This window comes from Protopterus annectens, chromosome 13.part0 (genome assembly GCF_019279795.1).
Source record: "Protopterus annectens isolate FY-2018-M chromosome 13.part0, PAN1.0, whole genome shotgun sequence".
Taxonomy (NCBI): Eukaryota; Metazoa; Chordata; order Ceratodontiformes; family Protopteridae; genus Protopterus; species Protopterus annectens.
Genome location: NC_056747.1, coordinates 1,226,016,507 through 1,226,035,356, shown reverse-complemented (window position 1 = coordinate 1,226,035,356; position 18,850 = coordinate 1,226,016,507). Strand labels below are relative to the sequence as shown.

The window sequence follows — 18,850 nt, the reverse complement described above, 5'->3', positions numbered from 1 at the left end:
TTGTATAATCCAGTTTACAGCAGACAAAGACTTAGCACTAGAAATCTTTGTTAAACCTCCGAATCCTTTCTGCTTATGGAGCTGCTTAAGAACAGTGCATCACTGCATGACTTCAGACTAAACCTGTCAGCCCTCCTTTCTTGGTACCCCCATGTCACTTGTCAGAATGCTGCATCAGTTAAACCTGCCATGGGTTTTGCAGGGAGGACATTTATTTCCCTCTCAGGATAGGAGTTGCAGGAGGAACATTCATTTGGAACTCAACTAATGTCTCAAGTTTCAGAAATGACCAGATGGGAGTGGAGAAAATGCAGTGTTATTTTTTTACACACTCGGCTCTCAGTGAGGAAAAACATTTGTTGGTATTCACTCTACCTGTCATTGGTCAAGTTAAAGTGCTAATTATCCTTAATGCAGTTGTTTGACTTCCTTTTTAACCTTTGCACACATCCTTTTGTAAAGTGCACAGGATGTACTACACTGCTGAGTGATTGTGGCCTTTACCTTTGTCTCAAATGCCAAAGGCAGCATTCCACTGTATTTATACATTTATTTGAGTTTTTGGATGTCCTGTATTATAGTTCCTCCTTGTTCAGTCTGTACTGTTTAAGTTTTCTTTGGTGCCTGTGGTCATTAATATCTGTGAAATAACCTATTGGACCTGTAGGAATATGGGATTTCCTTTGTTTTATACTGGTTTGAATAGCTGAATGTAAAGTTTGCACCTTGTTGTTTTCATTATTTCTCCATATTGAATAACCTGGTACACTGCATATAATTTTCCTTTATTTTCTCCCTTTTTCAAATTGGGTGCCTTTTCCTTAATCCCTATCTCATTACAGCTCATGTAGCTTATTTATGCTTTATGTTTGAACAGCATATAGATGGCCGAGTCCCCCCACCCACCCCAACTGCTTGATGGATGCTTGAATTGTATCATTAGCAGCACTGTGTGCTTGCTGTTGTATCAATTTCTGCCTCTAGCCAGTACATGCTGCCGTTTGGTGTCTGCCTGCAAGCCCCCCGTCTGTTGAATGGCATCTACTGCTACAGGAGCACATGGTGATATGCTTGTCATTATTTGTGTGTCAAAGTGACTTGTTTGTTCATCCTCTCTGCTACCGTTAAGTGAGCTTGATAAGAGCCCATTGAATATGCATCCAGTGGCTCAACTCTGTAAAATTAGACTGCCTTCTCTGATGCAAGAATTGGCTACCTCTACTATCACCTGCCCTGTTCCTAAACCAGTCCATTCGTTCTTGTAAGGTGAGAGCTGGACAAAGAAGCTGTCATCCAGGACCCCATGAGGGGATTTACAGTTAATGACCTAACCTTTCCTTGAGCAGGGTATGTGCCATCTACGTTACTGTGTGCGCCACATCACCTTCTGTATGCACGTGCATGTTTCACATGCCCCCAGGGAAGGTATCATTAAGCAGCTTGGTGAATCATATGCATTCACCAGGGTCATTTCTGTGTTTGCTCTGCCTCCACCAAGGGGTATCACGGGACCTCAGAACCATGACTGACCCCCCCCCACCCATGCCCGCTCCAACAGGCTGCTAAGCAAACACTGGTAACCAGGGATGTAGTCAGGTTTTGTCCCCGTATTTCATTGAGCTGTTATCTTCTTAACGTAATAATGTTTGCTATATCTTACCAGCTGAAGTTTCCAAATATTGTGCTTTGTTGTTCTTATTTAACTCTGCCTGCAGTCTAGTAATGAGAAACAAGAAAATAAAGAGTTTAGGTTCTGAGTCATGTATCAAGAGAGTGTGTCGATTTATGTATACTTCATGCAAAGACGACAAACTGCTGGTGGGTGTATAATGGACTTCTGAACAAGCAAGCCCGCCTGTTTTACGGCTTGCTGACATCAGTAGGTTTGCACCAGTATTTCAGAGACCACCATCGAATTCTGACCATAGTGTACTTGTTTGTTCGTTTGTTTTTGTATTTATTTAATTATTTATTTAACATTTGTTAACCAGGTATGTGGGCTGGTCTGAGGACCCTTTTCAGCCATGACTTGGCCTAACGTGTCAAAAGTACAAGTCATAGAATACTTAAGCAAATGTTGCATATACAGGAATAAATCATATTGCATATTTACTGTTGTAGTACAAATTTATTACATTTAACAAACAATCCAGATGGATTTTGTACTAAGTCTAGAGACATAAACAAAAATTAATTAATATACAAGAAAAAATATATTGCACATTGACATGAGTAATGCACATCATAATATTAGCAAATAATCTTGAATGTATTCTGTACAAGGGTAACTGATATGTACATGGACTTTGAAATGAGAAGGTAACTGTTAACATAACTGCATAAATATGCACTGCACATTCATTATTGAGGTAAACATTTTTTACAATTGTATCCCTTCAGGGAGACAAGTTTTGCTTTGTCTAGTAGAGCAAACACGCTTACATAGGACATGTATATGTCCGATGCATTTTCCCTCAAAACTGTCCTATACACGTAAGTTTAACCGGACACGTTCATGTACATTGATACCATGGGCCCCCACTACAGGAGGTTTAAGGTATTACACAGTGAAGAGGCTAGCTTGCCTGGATCTTTCTTGCTTTTTTTTAGTGAATAGTTTGTCTGTCTCACCTTTTTTACCCTTTGGCCAGAATATTTCTAGATGTGTTATTCCAAGTAGCGGGGTGAGTTAAGCAAATGCTTTTTCAGTGGTATTTAGTTTAAAGGGGGCCTTGTCAGCTGCACTAGATCAGAGTTCATTAAGCTGAAGTATGTTTATGATTCACTAATTGTTTGTATAACTGTAAACAGTTAGTGATGATTTTATATGCTAGTGTTAAGTAGTCACAAAGCTTTGGCAAAGATGGGTAACCATTTGGCTTTTCTTATAGCAGTGCGTTTGTCAGGTGTTATCAAATGAAAGATTTTGTTTTTATCAGTTTGTAGTAAAAAAGTGTTCACTGCTGACAGCATGGCAGTGAAAATCCATGTTTTAGACTAGGTATGACTATGCTGATTGCAGTGGAACACCCAGCCTCGGGGCTTGGAAGGTTAGAAATAGTGTAAATAAGTTTCAGCTTGGATAGGAGTCTACAAGTGTGTGTTAAAAGATAGTCAGATCCAGAACAGTTCCAAGCTATCTTTACTGAGAGGTACAGAGAAGAGGCTTGAAGGCCGGATCTATGGCTGTTTTCAGCATGTGAGCAGTCCTAAATAGCATGACTGCAGGTTTACTGATATTTACTGTTAACTTATTTGTGAATAGTTAGGTCAAATAATCAGTTTACAACCAGAATGTTAGCTAATTTGGTTGTAATTTGTATGCTGATATTGTTATTAAGATTATTTATTCTTATGAAACAGTCTGATGGCATGCATGTAAGCCAGTATAACATAGAGGATTAAACCTACAAGCTGCTAACGAACTGCAGTCTGTAGATGTGGATTTGATTCCCACTCTCCAGTCACATACTTTATTGCAAGTCAGATAAATAAATTAAAACTGCCAGATCACCCCAAAAGTGATCAGTTATGTGTAACCAGCAAGAGATGAGGCTTTTCTCAATGGTTTGTGCTCAGTACATTTGTTAATTAATGTCAGTAAAGAGTAATTACAGTTTGCCACTGAAAGCTGTGCCATAATGTAGATCAGTGCAGATTGATGCCAAAATGCTCATTGTTAGTAATTCCACTCTTTTAAAATATTTTGCACGTGTTTGGTTTTGTCTTTGCTGGAGAGGTAAGAATTAATAGAATATGTGCCATTGAACCAGTAAATGTCTTTGCTTGCTATGGTCTGTACTCGGAGTACTTGTTGCCAAGGACGGGTACCATTCTGCAGATGCTTTTGGTATTGCTTTTGTTATGTATTGAATGGTACTGCCAGTACCTTCACCATCAACTGGTAATTCACCCAAGGATATTGGCCATTCAGCTACTGGAATTTTAAACCAGTTGTTTCCAAAGACCTCCCTGTATGAGGATTCCCGGAAGGTAGTGATTAGTAGCAACCAGTGGCAAATCAATCTTCAAATGATTACTCATGAAAAATCAATGTCCTTATCGTAGGGCTGTTTCATCAGCTTTCCCTATGTTACAGTACCAAGCAACTAGCTATTTCCTGATAGCAGGCATTGTAGTGTTCTACTTCCGTTAGAATTCTCATACTCCCTTCCATCTATCTGAGCTGCTTGACTTGAATGACTGTACCCTGATCTTATTTTGGGGAGGTTGTTTCAGCAGATCCAGTAGAACCTACCCCTGACATAGGCACCAGATTTTCAGCAGTCCTAACTGGCACCACTGCCCATAAGTGTCATGGCTATGATATTAGAGTATAAAATAGGTATTGTCCTCACATGCCTTTCAGTTCTGGAACAGAGCTGGTACCTGTGTGATTAGATCATATTGTTGCAGTCCATTCTCACTTTTCCAATATATATATATATATATATATATATATATATATTTTTTTTTTTAACTTTTCCATAATTTTTTTGAGTAGATTATCTATTTACTTCATGATTGATGTTCACTAATTATTTGTTCATTGCATTCTCCTAGCACACCCGTAAGCACTGTTTTTGCAAGTGTCAATGCTTTAGGCCTGGCCTGTGGTTACTGTATATGTATAGTTTGCATGTTCTCTTCATGGGTTTTCTTTTCGTGGTGTGGTTTCCTTTCATCTTTCAAAAACATGGTAGTTGTGTTTCGGGTCATGTCTAAAAAGGTTCTGCAGTAGAACAGTTCAGTTGCCCCGTTTACTGTGCTGCTCTGTTTAGTTGATCCCCATGACACTAACCATTGACCGTTTGGCAAAGAGCTGAATGCTGCAACTTTAAAAAGGTGAGCAGAGTTACAAGAGCTCTTCCTGCTGGTAATTAACTTTTCAGTATGCCAAGTGGAAAAAAAAATTCCTATCAACTTCCGCTTCTCAACCAGATCAGAGTTAATATTGAGGAAAGGGGGGGTGGTAAGACACCAAAGACGGAGCAGACAGGTACATTTTGTCATAAGGAGAAAAAGGATACAAAAAGCAGATGCCTTCATCAGAAGTAAGGATGGTAGTAGTCACCGTGCAGGTTTTTCTCTGGTAAATCCAAAGAGTTGACTTAGTCTTCCTGCCACATGAATAACCAGTATGAGTCTGATCTCTCTTCTGCAACAGCCCTGTCATATGTGGCTGCTTTTGCATGTTTAGGAGATGCCTCCATAAGTGTCTTCTTTTAAATATATTAGACAATTGTAAAATTTTAAAACTGTGTTTTTAATGTGGATATGCACAGTCTCCACACTTCTTTCTGCCCCATTCACAGACGTGGATGCCATTGTTAGACTAGGCTACAGCTACCTTGCTGTCTCTCCTGAGAACTTTGTCTGCAGTTATACCCTGACCATTGCTACTGCCTCAGCTGTGTCTGATGGTCCTAGTGATTTGTGTAAATGGAATAATCAGTAGTTCTAGATCCACTAATGATAAATGGGTACATTAGTGGAGACCTGGAGGTACAGTCCATTCCCCAGTTTGAGGTGCTTATCATTGTCTCTCAAGTTTCCCAAAACTGGATTCAGCTTAGCCTACTGCTGCTTTTATACTTGATTCTCTAAGACAGGGCTGGAGACGTCTGGTTATATACCAGTGCTACCTTGTTTTCCAACACTAATCTCACCAGGATTGTCAGTATTCACCATAGTGTGCACAGTGATAGTGCAGCAGGAGAACAAGGAGCAAAAGTAAAAGATGGTTCCTTCCGTGCTCTTCCTCCTTTTTTTCCAGTTTCTTTCCCTTCTGTCAAGAGACATATGGATAGGAAGACAAGTGAGATAACTCCTCAAGTCAGCCAAGTTTTCTTTCAAAGCAAAGAAGGAAGGACTCCGGCAGCTTTCAGTTAGTCATCCAGGCACTAGAGGGGCCAGGCAGGAGGGGGAATGAAGAGATGTAACCAGTTTGCCTCTCCTGGGAGGGCAGAGTGGGGTTTGTACTCAGAAGCACAAAGAGCAGTGTAATCTCCATTGTGAAGATGAGAGACCACCACTAAGGCTGGGGGGGGGGGCAGTGCTGTTTGGAGGGAATGCCCTTTACTGAGTGGAGGGGATGGCCTCTGAGAACAGCACATAGGTTCACAGGTTGGTACTAGGCTATCGGCCCAAGGCCTATACAAGCCTAGCCATAACAATTCCCTGGCAATTTCTTCCCACACTATTTACTTCCCTGGACCCCTGTCTAGCAGGGTGACTGACGTGATCCCGAGGGTGAATTTCCTTTCTCCCATCCAATCGTCAAGGTTCCTTTTGAAGAGGGCCAAAGAGGCACGCTGCTTGACATGTATGGGCAATCTATTCCAGAGTCTGGGGAGTCTCTTGGTCAGGAACCTATCCCTCCAGCATGTTTTGTTTATTGTGATGACAAGGTTTAGATCCCTGGAGCGTGTGGCTCTGAGAGATTGGGATTTATTTAAGTGTAGCATGTCTAACAGCTCTGGGTTTGACATGGCCTTGTATGTTAAGCAGAGATCGCCTCTGAGTAAGCGATATGCGACAGAGTATAGCTGGAGTTTTTTAAGGCAGTTAGCGTGACTCCTCCCCAGCATGTCACCTGGTTTATTCAAGGTTAATGACAGGAGAAAAGTGAAACATGCTTTGACCCATGTGTAATGGCTACCTTGATCACCAGCCCTCTTGGGTTTTTTGCCCAGTGAAGGGGACAAGTGAGCTGATTAACATAACGAGGGCCTGATGGTCAGCTGTCAGCAGGGACAAAAAGATGTGGAAAAACAATCCTATACCTCCAGGAATTGGTTGAATCAACTTCCTAGATTGCACTCTTTCCACATCTCACTATTGGTGGATTCTTAACAGGAAGTCTGAAAATATATTTCTTCATCTGTGTACTTAATTTCTCTAAAATTTCACTTGTTAATGATAATGCTGTATCTTCAGAAATCAAAGGATTCCAGACTAAATCACAGTTTCTGAATCTGCATTTTCCTGCAGTGAAGTTCATGCTGACTAAGAAAATCATTGTTGTGGCTTCCTCCTCTATTACAAACCTTAATTATATGTGAAGGATGGTCAAGTTTTAGATGTCTATCTTACAGGATATCTTCTTGTAGCTTCAGGGCTCTCCTTATGCCCAGAAACCTTTAAGAGCTGGAACAGCTCTTTGAACAGCCACAATCAAAGTGCTACATGCCATCAAATCTTCCAGCACTGAAACTGATATAACAGGTCATATACAAGTTAGCTCCTTTGCTTTGTTAGACAATTTGTAATGTCTTTCAGGGTTATATCCCTCTCTTGTTTTATGATTGTAATATTACTGGGAAGAACTAAATTAACATGCATAAAATAACCATTTATTGTAACACTCTTAAAAATAAGCCAGATGAAACACAGAAACAGATATAGTCCATAGCTGAGTTTTCTGGATCCTTGATGGCTGGCCCCCCTAGTGCAGTGAGGTACCCTTGTATCAGTTAATAAGTAAACACATGACCAGCGATAAGCTTTTTAAATTAAACAAATAGAAATCTTTTTTAGAAGAAAATTTGGTGATATAGTTTGATAAATTAAATATACAAACAAGATACAGTTTTGGACAGAGGAAATATAAAATCAAGCATATCAACAGAAAAACGGCTTGTAGAAAATACTAACTGTCCTGATAAATATTGCCTAAGTAAGATATGGCTAAAAGTTACTAGGCCCTGTCTGCCCGTCTACCCCTGCCTAAGTGCAAAATATAACCGGCAACACAACTCAGAACAAACTGTTTCAGGGAGGTGTGAAGTCCAAGAAGATACAAAGAAGATTTAAAAAGTGGTTCTTATGAGTTGTGGCCTTCATAGGAAGTGGGTCATACCACTGAGGGATGCCTTAGAGTAGGTTGCAAGTAGAGCAATATACTATATACAGTCAGCATAACGACAGGCAGGCAGAACCCCTCCGCCCTTTTTAAAAGTGTATGGCACTTCCCTAGACCTGGCACTCAAAATTCACCATCTGCCTGAGTTGGTGGTAGCTCAGGTGGATATAAAAGGTCTCACAGCACTTATTATAAAGAGTAGGAGATGTTCCTTGGTGCTCTGGCCATATATACCTTGGTTATTATGACTACTGCTTTGTGTCTCAGTTGAAAGGAGGCCAAGACTAACATGGTCAACAAAACATAAATAAATGAATAATAAACAGGAGGTACTTGGCCAACTTTGGGAAATTTGCCCTTTTCCCCACTGTAGTGCGATCTCAGAGTTGATATTTTTAGTTGGGGGGGGGGTTGACATACTGCGGTGTGGTTTTATGTTGAATATTGGCCAAATGTCTCCATTCCCTGTAAAAAAATGGGTTTACTGTCACATATTCGATTGTCATTTAGACGATCGAATATGTGCGAAAATCATTTTCTCAAACTGAGAGTTCGATCACCACTGTGTCAAAGCTGACATGAGCAAACAGCCGCTATTGTCAGCTTCAACATTGCGGTGCAGATCGCACTATAGTGGAGATCGGGAAATGTACCCTTACCCTCGCTGTAGTGCGATCTCAGAGTTTGTATGTATAAGTAGGGGGGGTGCAGGGGGGCTTGCCCCCCTGCAAACATTATTGTTAGCTGTGGGCAGATGTGAGCATTTCAGCAAAGTCGATATTCGACATTGCTAAAATGCCCCGTTCGATATTTCGGTTGCTCTGTGTTTTGATTTCTGACAATATTTGTCAGAAATCGTTGCGTTCGTCTAAATGACATTCGCAAATATAATAGTAAACCAAAAAAATGAGGTAATGTGAAGCTTCGATTTATTCAAAATTCGGCGATGTCGTCTCAGTAAAGTAATTTTGATTGTGTAATTTCGGTCTACTGAAGTAGACCTTTTTGTTTTATACATATATATATATATATATATATATTTTTTTTTGCTGTTTCTCACAGAAAAATACAATTGCAGGTTTTGTGCATTTTTTTCACATTTCATGGCTTTGACAGTTATATGTTTATATGCAGTCCTTTCAGCATCCACCTTATGGTATTGCAACAAAAAGCAGAATAGGATCTATTTCTGTCAGTCAAGAGTTTTACAAATGAGAAACTGGGTGCAGAGAAAGTCTATGTCAGTGGTGTGCCTGTTCAAAGAAAGTTAGATTTGTGGCCAGGTTTGAGCAGACATCTCAGTCAGCGTCATGTGTGGGAGATAGACTCCCAAACACTGATGTCTACTTTCTGTCTTTGGGTAGCACTATATGCTAAAGATTTGGTTATCAGAGTCTTTGTTGTCTAATCCAAGATGATAGTGATGCTGTCTCACTGTTTTAGCAGCTAGAGATTTTTGTTTTGTGCTAATGCAGCAGTACTGATATTACAGAAGGTTCCATTCAATCTTCTTATTGTACCTCTGCAGCCCAGACAGTACTGTTTTCCTGCCTTACAGACACTCTGTAAGTAATATTTCTTGTCTCTTTTGAGTCTTTGCTTCATGCTTTCATTGGCCAGAGGCAAAACCCTCCACCCCAACTTCAAGTGGTAAGTAATTTTGAAAATTCATTAAGGCTTCCTTCCTCTCCTCTTCCGCCTTGAAGGCAGTAGAAGCAGCTAAGAAATATGCACAACACTTAACAAAATGAAAATGTGTTTTACTTTGGACAGCAGGCAACAGTTGTTCACTGCTTTCAGATTATTTGCAACAAATGGTAATGTATCTGAAATGTTTATGGAATGCTGGCCTTGCCTGTGCATTGGTAGCATTACGTGTTGCTGACAGTTCGAGCTTTCACTTGTCTCTCTAGCTAGAGCTTTCATCAAGGACAAGACAGGATTCTACTTAAAGTGCTCCATTGTGCTTTATTACCTGCCTAATGCACCATGATATGTGGTGCCTCAATGCCATGTTGCATTTTCCATTAAGTCATTCAGATTATATGTGACAATGTTTTAAATGAAAGTCTTTGTAAAATACTGATGTTCTTCGTCTTCCCTTGCTGCAGTCCTGACTATTGGGTATAGTCCGCGTCCCAGTCAATACCAGAGCGGTCATGGCGCTTAGACTGACGCCAGTACGCCAGGGTACTATGCGCATGACCGACGCCATTTCCTCAGTCTTTTGCCGCATGGTCCGATGCAGAAGCAATTTGTGCAGGTTGGCGTTCTGAGATTTTCGAAACCGGAGTTTCAGACCGAAACAGAGTTGGCTAAGTGGGGAACATTTTGGTTTTTCTTGCCTCAGTATTTAACCGGATGTCAGAAAAAGTGAATAACTGTATTTCTTGTGGGAAGCAGATACCGCATAGGGATTATCATACATTGTGTATACCTTGTTTAGGGCCTGAGCACGACGTTGTTGGTTGCCGCTCTTGTGCTAGATTTAACAAGCGCACTATTAAGAGGAGGCTTGATTGTGCTAGGTTAGTGTTTGGGAAGCGTTGCAATTATAATATGCCCCCGGATGCTCAAGGACAAAACAGTGAAGTCTAGGGGGGAGGAACCGACAGTCCCGGACGTCGGAGCTTTAGAAGGCACAGGGGAGCCAGAGGTTTTGCCAGGAGTGTCTATGGAGTCTCAGGCAGATACTTTACTGTTACAGGATGTGCCCTCTCAGGAGGTAGGCCAGGCTGAGGGGGCTTCTCAGGTAACTGTTCTTCCCTCTCTTCCCAAGGTAGTTAGGGCCTCTCCTTCTGTTGCCAAAGCTTCTTTAGAGGTAGGCCAAGTTCAGCTTCTGTGGGGGCTTCTCCTAGCATTTCGGGCTCTGTGCCTAAGAAACATATGCTTAAAATGGCAGAAGATTTGATTACTCTGATTAGAGGTTCTATGCCCCGCCTGATAAGAGGCCTAGGGTGGAACAGGAGTTTGATAGTTTTGAACAGTGTTCACAGGCTTCAGAGTCTTCTGTGGAAGACTTGCAAGAGTTTCCTACTTATTCTGATTCTGATGTGGATGATTCCACTCCTACAGCTTCTCCTCCTGAGGATTTTTCATTTTCAGAGACTCTTCACCCATGAGGGAGCACTTTAAATGGGAAGGCCAGGATTACTCTGATTCCAGGAAAAGGCTTAGGGAATTCTTGTTTTACCCCAGCATAGGCCCTTAGCTATTCCTCCTGTGTTGAATGTGGTGGAGGATGTTTTGCAGAGGCTTCCTGAACCCTGACTCCTTGCCTCCTGCTCCTGTTAAGCCGGATAGGTATTATAGGGTGCCCGGCTCATAAGTATTTGTTTAAGAGTCCTAGGGCGGACCCAGAAACTGTTTCTCAGGGGCCTAAAGGTGTTAAAGCTTCTGTGGTTAAAAATCCTGTACCCTCTGATAAAGAGGCAAGGGCTTTGGATAGGTGGGGTAAGAAAGTATATACTTCTTCCACTCTAGCCATGAGGGCGTTGAATTGTCAGTTTCATATGCTGAAATATCAGAATTATCTCCTTTCACAATTGAAATCTAAGGTGGATGCTTTGGCGGAAGGTATTGAGTGTAAAGAATTGCTGGATTTGGTTCATGTGTCTGAACAAGTGGTTTTGATGCTGTTCAGGCCTCCTCGAGGGTGGCTGCTACTAGTTCTGTTCTTCGCAGACATGCCTGGTTGAAGGATCAGAATTTAGCTGAGCATGTTAAGACCAGGATTTTGGATGCTCCTTTACAGTCTGATGTGTTGTTTGGACGCCTGTGGAAGCAGTTTTAAAGAAAATGGAGGACAAAGCTAAGTCTATGCAGACTGTTAAAGATTTTTGCAGGTGCAGCCTCCAAGTTTAGTAGAAATTGGCCTGCTAAGGGGTGGACATATCCTGCTTATGGTTCCCAGTCTAGGGGTAGGTCTAGACGGGTAGGGGCAGGGCTCAAGGTTCTTTAGGCCTAGATCAGACAGTTCACCTGCTCAGACTTCTGGTGAGGGCAGGGGTCAGTCCTTCAGAACCAATGACCTGCCTTTTCAGCTGCCAGTGGATTCTCGGCTGGCAGCTCCTTTGGGAGGAAGATTGTCTCTTTTCAAAGAAAATTGGGATTTAATCACTCAAGACAGATGGGTGCTGGATATCATTCATCACGGTTACAGATTTTATTTCCACACAATGCCCCTTTCAAAGGCATGCCAGATGTTCCTCCTCCACAAAGAAAAGAGGCTCACAAGCAAGTTTCTCACTTATTCCAGATAGGGGCCATTCAGCCAGTCCCTGTATCAGATTTATTCTCGCCTGTTCCTAGTACCAAAGAAGGGGAACACGTGGAGACCAATTTTGGATTTATCTATCCTCAACACTTATCTGGACATTCCCAAGTTCAAGATGTTGACATTACAGCAACTGTTACCTCTGCTGGGCAAGGATCACTGGATGGTAACTTTGTATCTCAAGGAAGCTTACCTTCATGTGCCTATAAGGCTAAGTTGCAGAAAGTATCCTGAGATTTTCATTATCAGTTCTCTGCATTGCCCTTTGGCTTATCTAGAGTATTCACAAAGGTTCTGGCTCCAGTGATAGCTTACTTCAGGCTTCAAGGCATTCAAATCTATCCTTACTTGGACGACTGCCTGATTCTGGCTCAAGAAAAGGAAGACCTTCTACAGCATCTGGAATATGTCATAGCAGTGCTAAGATGCCTAGGGTATTCTGTGAGCGAAATAAAGTCCAGTCTAGTACCCTCTCAAGACATGTGCTTTCTGGGTGTGAGACTGAATACAGCAGCCCAGATGGCCTTTTAACCCCGGACAAGCAAAAGAGTCTGTCACTTTACTTCCATCAACTATCTCATCAGTCCGTGCTGACTGCAAGGACAGTCCTTCAAGCATTAGGGTTCATGGCATCTTGTATTCTGGTGCTTCCCAATGCCAAACTGCATATGAGGAAGCTGCAATGGTATCTCAAAATGTATGGACACAGCACTGCCAAGATTTCGACACTGTCATTCACATAATACCTTGCCTTCAAAAGGAATTCTTGTGGTGGGCTCAGGAATGTCACCTAAACAAGGGACTCTCTGTGACCCGGCCAGAGGCGAGTCAGATTTTAACGACAGATGCCTCGGACACTGCTTGGGGAGCTCATCTAAATGGAAAGTGGATACAAGACAAGTGGCCTGCCAGACTACAGCATCTACATATCAACATGAAGGAGATGTTAGCAGTCCAGTTTGCATTGATGGCTTTCAAGGAGTTACTTCTTCCAGGGCAGGTGTTGATTCTAACAGACAACACAACTGTCATGTGGTACATCAACAAGCAAGGGGAACACATTCTTATCCTCTATGCAGGCAAGCAATGATTTTATGGGAGAACTCTTCAGGCAAGGTTTCTGCCAGGAGCACAGAACTCCCTAGCAGATGTATTAAGCAGACAAATCATGGATCCCGTGGAAACTGGATCTTCATGTATTTCAGAACTTGACAGTGTCATGGGGAACTCCAGACATAGATCTGTTCGCTTCTCCACTAAACCACCAGCTGCCAAAGTATTGCACAAAGGGGTTTCATCACACAGCTTGGAAAGTGGATGCTCTGTCTTTCAGTTGGAAAACCTTCATGTCTATGCCTTTCCACCTCTGCCTCTTCTTCCAAAGGTATTATTAAAGGTCAGACAAGACAGGCCAAGGATGATTTTGATAGCTCCAGATTGGCCTCGGCAACACTGGTACCCACTTCTAAGGAGTCTTGTACAGAAGCCTCCATGGCCTTTACCTCTGATTCCTCATCTGTTATCTCAGAAGGACGGTCATCTGCTCAATGTCAAGCTTCACTCTTCATCTCACAGCTTGGCATATTCTGTGTTGAAGCACAGCAGGTCTCAGCTTCCTCAACAAGTTTTAAATGTGATTATGGAAGCTAGAAGGCCTAGTACTAGGAGAGAGAAAAATGGAAGAGATTTTTATTTTGGAGTACAGCAAAGAATTTGGAGATTTCAGAGCCTAATTTGAGTGTGGCTCTTCAATATCTTACTGAATTATTGGACAAAGGTTTGTCCTTCTCTTCCATAAAGATTCATGCTGCAGCAATTTCAGCTCACTATGATTGTGACCCACCTTTGTTTTCGCATCCTTTGTTCAAGCAGTTTCTTAGAGGGGCAAAGAATATAAGACCCCACGAGAGCTCCTACTCCTGCTTGGGATCACAATTTTGTGTTGGAAAAACTTACTCTACAACCTTTTGAGCCTGCAGCTACTGCTGAATTGAAATATTTGTCATGGAAGACTGCTTTTCTGTTGGCTATTACTTCTGCAAGAAGGGTGTCTGAGTTGCAGGCCCTTATGGCAGTAGAGCCCTTTTGATTTTCCATAAGGACAGGGTTTCATTACTAATCCTTCCTTTATGCCTAAGGTGGTTTCTAGTGTGGCTTTAAACCAAACTATTCATTTGCCACGTTTTTGCAGATCCTCAAAATAAAGGGGAAAAGATTTTGCACACTTTAGATGTACACAGGCAATTGCGTTATTATTTGAGCAGGACTAAGAATTTTAGGCAGTCTCAGCAGTTACTTGTTTCTTTTGCTTTGAGTTCACAGGGCAAGCCTGTGTCAAAACAAACTATTTCTAGGTGGATTGGCTTTTGCATTGCATTTTGTTATTCCCATCATGGCAAAGAGGTTCCAGCTGGGATTAGGCCTCATTCCACTAGAGCTACTGCCACTTCAACAGCATTTCTAAGGGGGGTGGCAACTAAGGATATTCTGGAAGCAGCTACTTGAGTTCAGTGCATACTTTCTCTAGGCATTATCACCTGCCTATATACTCTAAGACTAGGGCTGGTTTTGCCACAGCTGTTTTACAAGGCATGTTGTCAGCTCCTGCTACTTTATAATTTGCCAGCCTCCCTTACCTCTGCTTTGGGATTCTACCCAATAGTCAGGACTGCAGCAAGGGAAGACGAAGAACATAGTACAGTTTTGTACCTACCATAAATGTAGATGTTCGAGGATTCCCCTCCCTCCTTCCTCTGTGTTTCGGGTGGTTGTGTAGGTGAGTTTACATGCTTATATTTTTGTATATATTGTACATGTTTTTGGTGCAGGTTGTTTTGGGACTTGTCTTTGGGTCTTCTGACATCTGGGGCAAGAAAAGACTGAGGAAATGACGCCGGTCATGCGCATTAGTACCCTGACGATCGCCAGTCTAAGGCGCTTGATGACCGACGTCAGCCTTAATCTCTGGTATTCGGGCCGACTGGGACGCGGACTATACCCAATAGTCAGGACTGCAGCAAGGGAATCCTCGAACATCTACATTTATGGTAGGTACAAAACTGTACTTTTTTCCTGTGTGACATCACTGAGAGTTCAGTGAACTTTACTCTCAGTGATGGCAATGTAGGGATGGCACATGGGTGTGTCCATGGACTTTAATGGGCACACCACAGCATGTGTGCTGGGCCTAGTCCATTGAAGTCTCTGGACACGTCCCTGCAGTGACATCACCAATGAATATAGTACAGTTATGTGGGCAAACGCTTAATAAAACATTTACAGTTTTATTGATTCAAAAAATCAACATAATATTGGTAAGATGTGAATGGAAAATACAGCATGGCACTTAATTTACATAGTGCCACAATATAGGTATGTATGAACTGCGACGGAACACCTTAAGCCTTCAAAAAGGAGATCTATACCATCAGCATGAGACGCTATCCTTCCCTCAAACTCTTAGTTTTATGACTAAAAAAATGCTTTACTACTTACTTTTGTTAATAAGCTATTTCTGACCAGACATATTCATGAAAAATGGTTTTCTAGTTACAGTAACGTTTGAAAAAAAAATGATTTCACAACTGTGGATTCCAAAAACCTAGGGTAACTTTAACAACACTTGTTGGATTTATTCTTAACGTGTATAGTTCATTTTTACTTTAAATGAAATCACTAGGTTGTTAGTGACATGTCTTAGTCTAGAAAAGATGGCTGCTGCTGCAATGGCTTCCCATATGAAAGATTGACACACAATCGATCAGAAAAACAGTTCTGAGTCTCAGCAGGTAGATAACATATTTCTCTTAAAACCCATCTATAAATATCTATAGGGCTTAACCTCAACCCCCAGAATTTAAATATAGAAACACGTGGCTGCACAGCATTGGAGAGAGGAGACCCTTCCCAGTGAAATGCACAGCTGTCTTTCAGAAACAGTGATCCCATACAGTCTAGGGGTGTAGCTTTTGATCTTGAACAATTGTTTTCTGGCAGTTAGAATCCAACCGACTGGTACCTGATCCGAAGTAGGGAAACTGGTATGATGTCTTTAAACATTTTGGGTGTTATATGTGAAGAACAAATGTACTTTGTAAAGTTTCATGGCTTTTTTGTATATTTTGTGAATTGCAGAGAAGGCATACACAGCGTAAAGAAAGACTGACTAAAGTGTATTATTTCATACATCTGAAGTATTATAACCCTTTATCTGGGGCATTTGTAGATCCCTGTAAGAGGACTGTGCTGTGGTTGATACTCAGAAGTTTCCCTTGTGGCTTTGACAAGGGCTTCTGTCCTTGCAGTTGAAGTACTACATTTCTGGCCTAGCATTGATGGCTTTTGTTGATATATTCACAAGAGTTTTTTTGTTTGTTTGTTTTGTTACAATTTGGGGCTGTGTCTCATAATATGAATCTGGTGCATGGGATGCATCAAATTAGGATAGTAAGCTGTCAGGTGCTTAACATAATTTTGGATTTTTCAAGAACATGTTTTGTAAATTTTAAGAGTACCATACCTGACGCCTGTCTTCTGTTGGCATTTTATAGTCTAATTGTTTCAGTCAGACCTTTTTCACATCTGTAAGATCAAATCAATCATATGATCATGTATAAAGTGGGAATGGGAAGAAAATGGAGAAGGTGTGAAGGCAGTGGTGTGCAGCACTGGTTATGACAGGAAAATGCTGATGCCTTCTGCCAGGACACATTCACAGTATGGATCCGCTGCAGGAGACACCCTTGGAGATCCAATACTGTGGCGAATACCTCACTTCTTTGAATGTTTCTGAGGCTGAAGGGCTTACTTTTTGATTATATCTGTTCTGATCTTTTTTTGCTTGCTTCTATGCGAGGCAGGAATTTATTATTGTGGCAGTAGTTCCATGTCTAGTCATTTAGGGGTTCTCCTTTTTTACTCTCTTTCTTTCTTTTTTGTTCTGTGTGTATTTGCACTTACAAAGTAATATGCAAAACTTGCGTGCATCTGAAATCCTTTGGTTTGAAGTTTATGTAGTTGTGCTTTTGGAATAATTGCTTAAATCAGTGTGATGTTTGGTATGTTTAGTTTTTTGTAAAACAAAATGTTGTTTTGCTTAGACATAGAAAACATGCAATAGCAGACACACAGAAACGCACAAAACCTCTACTCAAACACTTGCACAAATGGTCCAATAAACTATTCACTTAACTAACCCCCTTACCGTATCCCTAACCCCCCACACACACACACACACACACACACACACACACACACACTCCTACTTCCCTAATCTCCAAACCCACATTTACCTCCGAAATCCTGTGCAGTCAACAAAGTGCACATTTGACCTTCTAAGGACACACTGTAAATGTTTGACTAAATGAACATTCGATCTTATATTGGTGACCCATAAGTGGGTGTGTGTGTGTGTGTGTGTGTGTGTGTGTGTGTGTGTGTGTGTGTGTGTGTGTGTGTGTGTGTGTGTCATTGAAATTTGATCGATTGAGGTATGAAATGTTGATTCCAGTTGATTCAGTCTGACTGATTGATTAAAAACAGAGTCTCAGATTTGCTATTCTTCTGGATCCATGATAAAGTTCAACCAGGAGATAAATGCAAGCAGAGTGTGAGACCAGATCCTCTGCAGGTCCCATATTAAAGTCTGTCCTGGATGGATATTTGCTCTTTTTTTTTTCTTTTTAATCTTGAAGTTTAATGAAATGCATTTCAGAAATGCCATACCTACTCATATACACTTGTAGGTACACACACACACACACACACACACACACACACACACACACACACACACACACAAAACTGTGCAGACTGTGTGCAAATATTATATATGCATTTTAATTACCCACAGTCTTGCTTATCTTTTACTATCTTTACTTCTGCTCATGATAACTTATACAAGCGGTATATACTGTACAGCACAGGTTCTAGTGAGTGAATACAAAGAATCACAGAATTCAGATAGGTGAATTGTACTATATTCCCATCCCAAGTTATTGTATACAGAGCAGGTGCAGGGCACTGCCTGTGTATGTTAATAAGTAAATGTAGACATGCCCCATAATGGATGGCCAGATAGTCTGAGTTTGATCATAAGTGCATTTTTTAAGCTCACAGAATAGCCCATTGGTCAAACATGGTCAAGTTTTTCATCATTTTGTTTCTTAAGCTGGTTAAACAAAAGTTAGTTCAGCTGTACTACTTTGCTCTGTACTTTGTAATTAAACACATTTATGTGTTTTATATATGTATATCAGCCAGTCATGGGTTTGTTTGATGTTCCATTAAAGTATCATAAAGGCATGCACTGCACCATACTAGCTGAGAAGTACTACCTGAAAATAAACTCTAGCTTCTTTGTTAGCAGTGCAAGATACTGACGTACAAAATTCAGATGTAGGACTTGCAAGATACCATACTATAGTTTCAGCACCTCGTTCCCATTATTTGTGAGGTGGGAGTGGAACATTTGTTGTGGAATGTGAAGGCGTATGTATAATCTGATGTGTATTGGTTGTAGGCTTCCAAGCAGAGCAGTCCTTTTATTTGGTGGATGAGTTTTTGCCGGCATTGAACTGCTGAAGAAAAATGATCACCAAACACCAAGTTCAGTCAGATGCAGAGAATCCAGTGCTTGTGAATATTTCCTTGAATTTTGTAGATGGTTTTCATATTCATGCATCCCTTTATTACAGATTGCAGCCCAAGAA

The 18,850-nt window shown here is 41.2% G+C and overlaps 1 protein-coding gene across 1 annotated transcript in view; it reads left to right on the top strand.

Moving 5' to 3' along the window:
• Positions 1–18,850, top strand: part of NSF (N-ethylmaleimide sensitive factor, vesicle fusing ATPase) — a 1,516,106-nt gene that overhangs the window by 1,412,819 nt on the left and 84,437 nt on the right. The window lies entirely within an intron of this gene.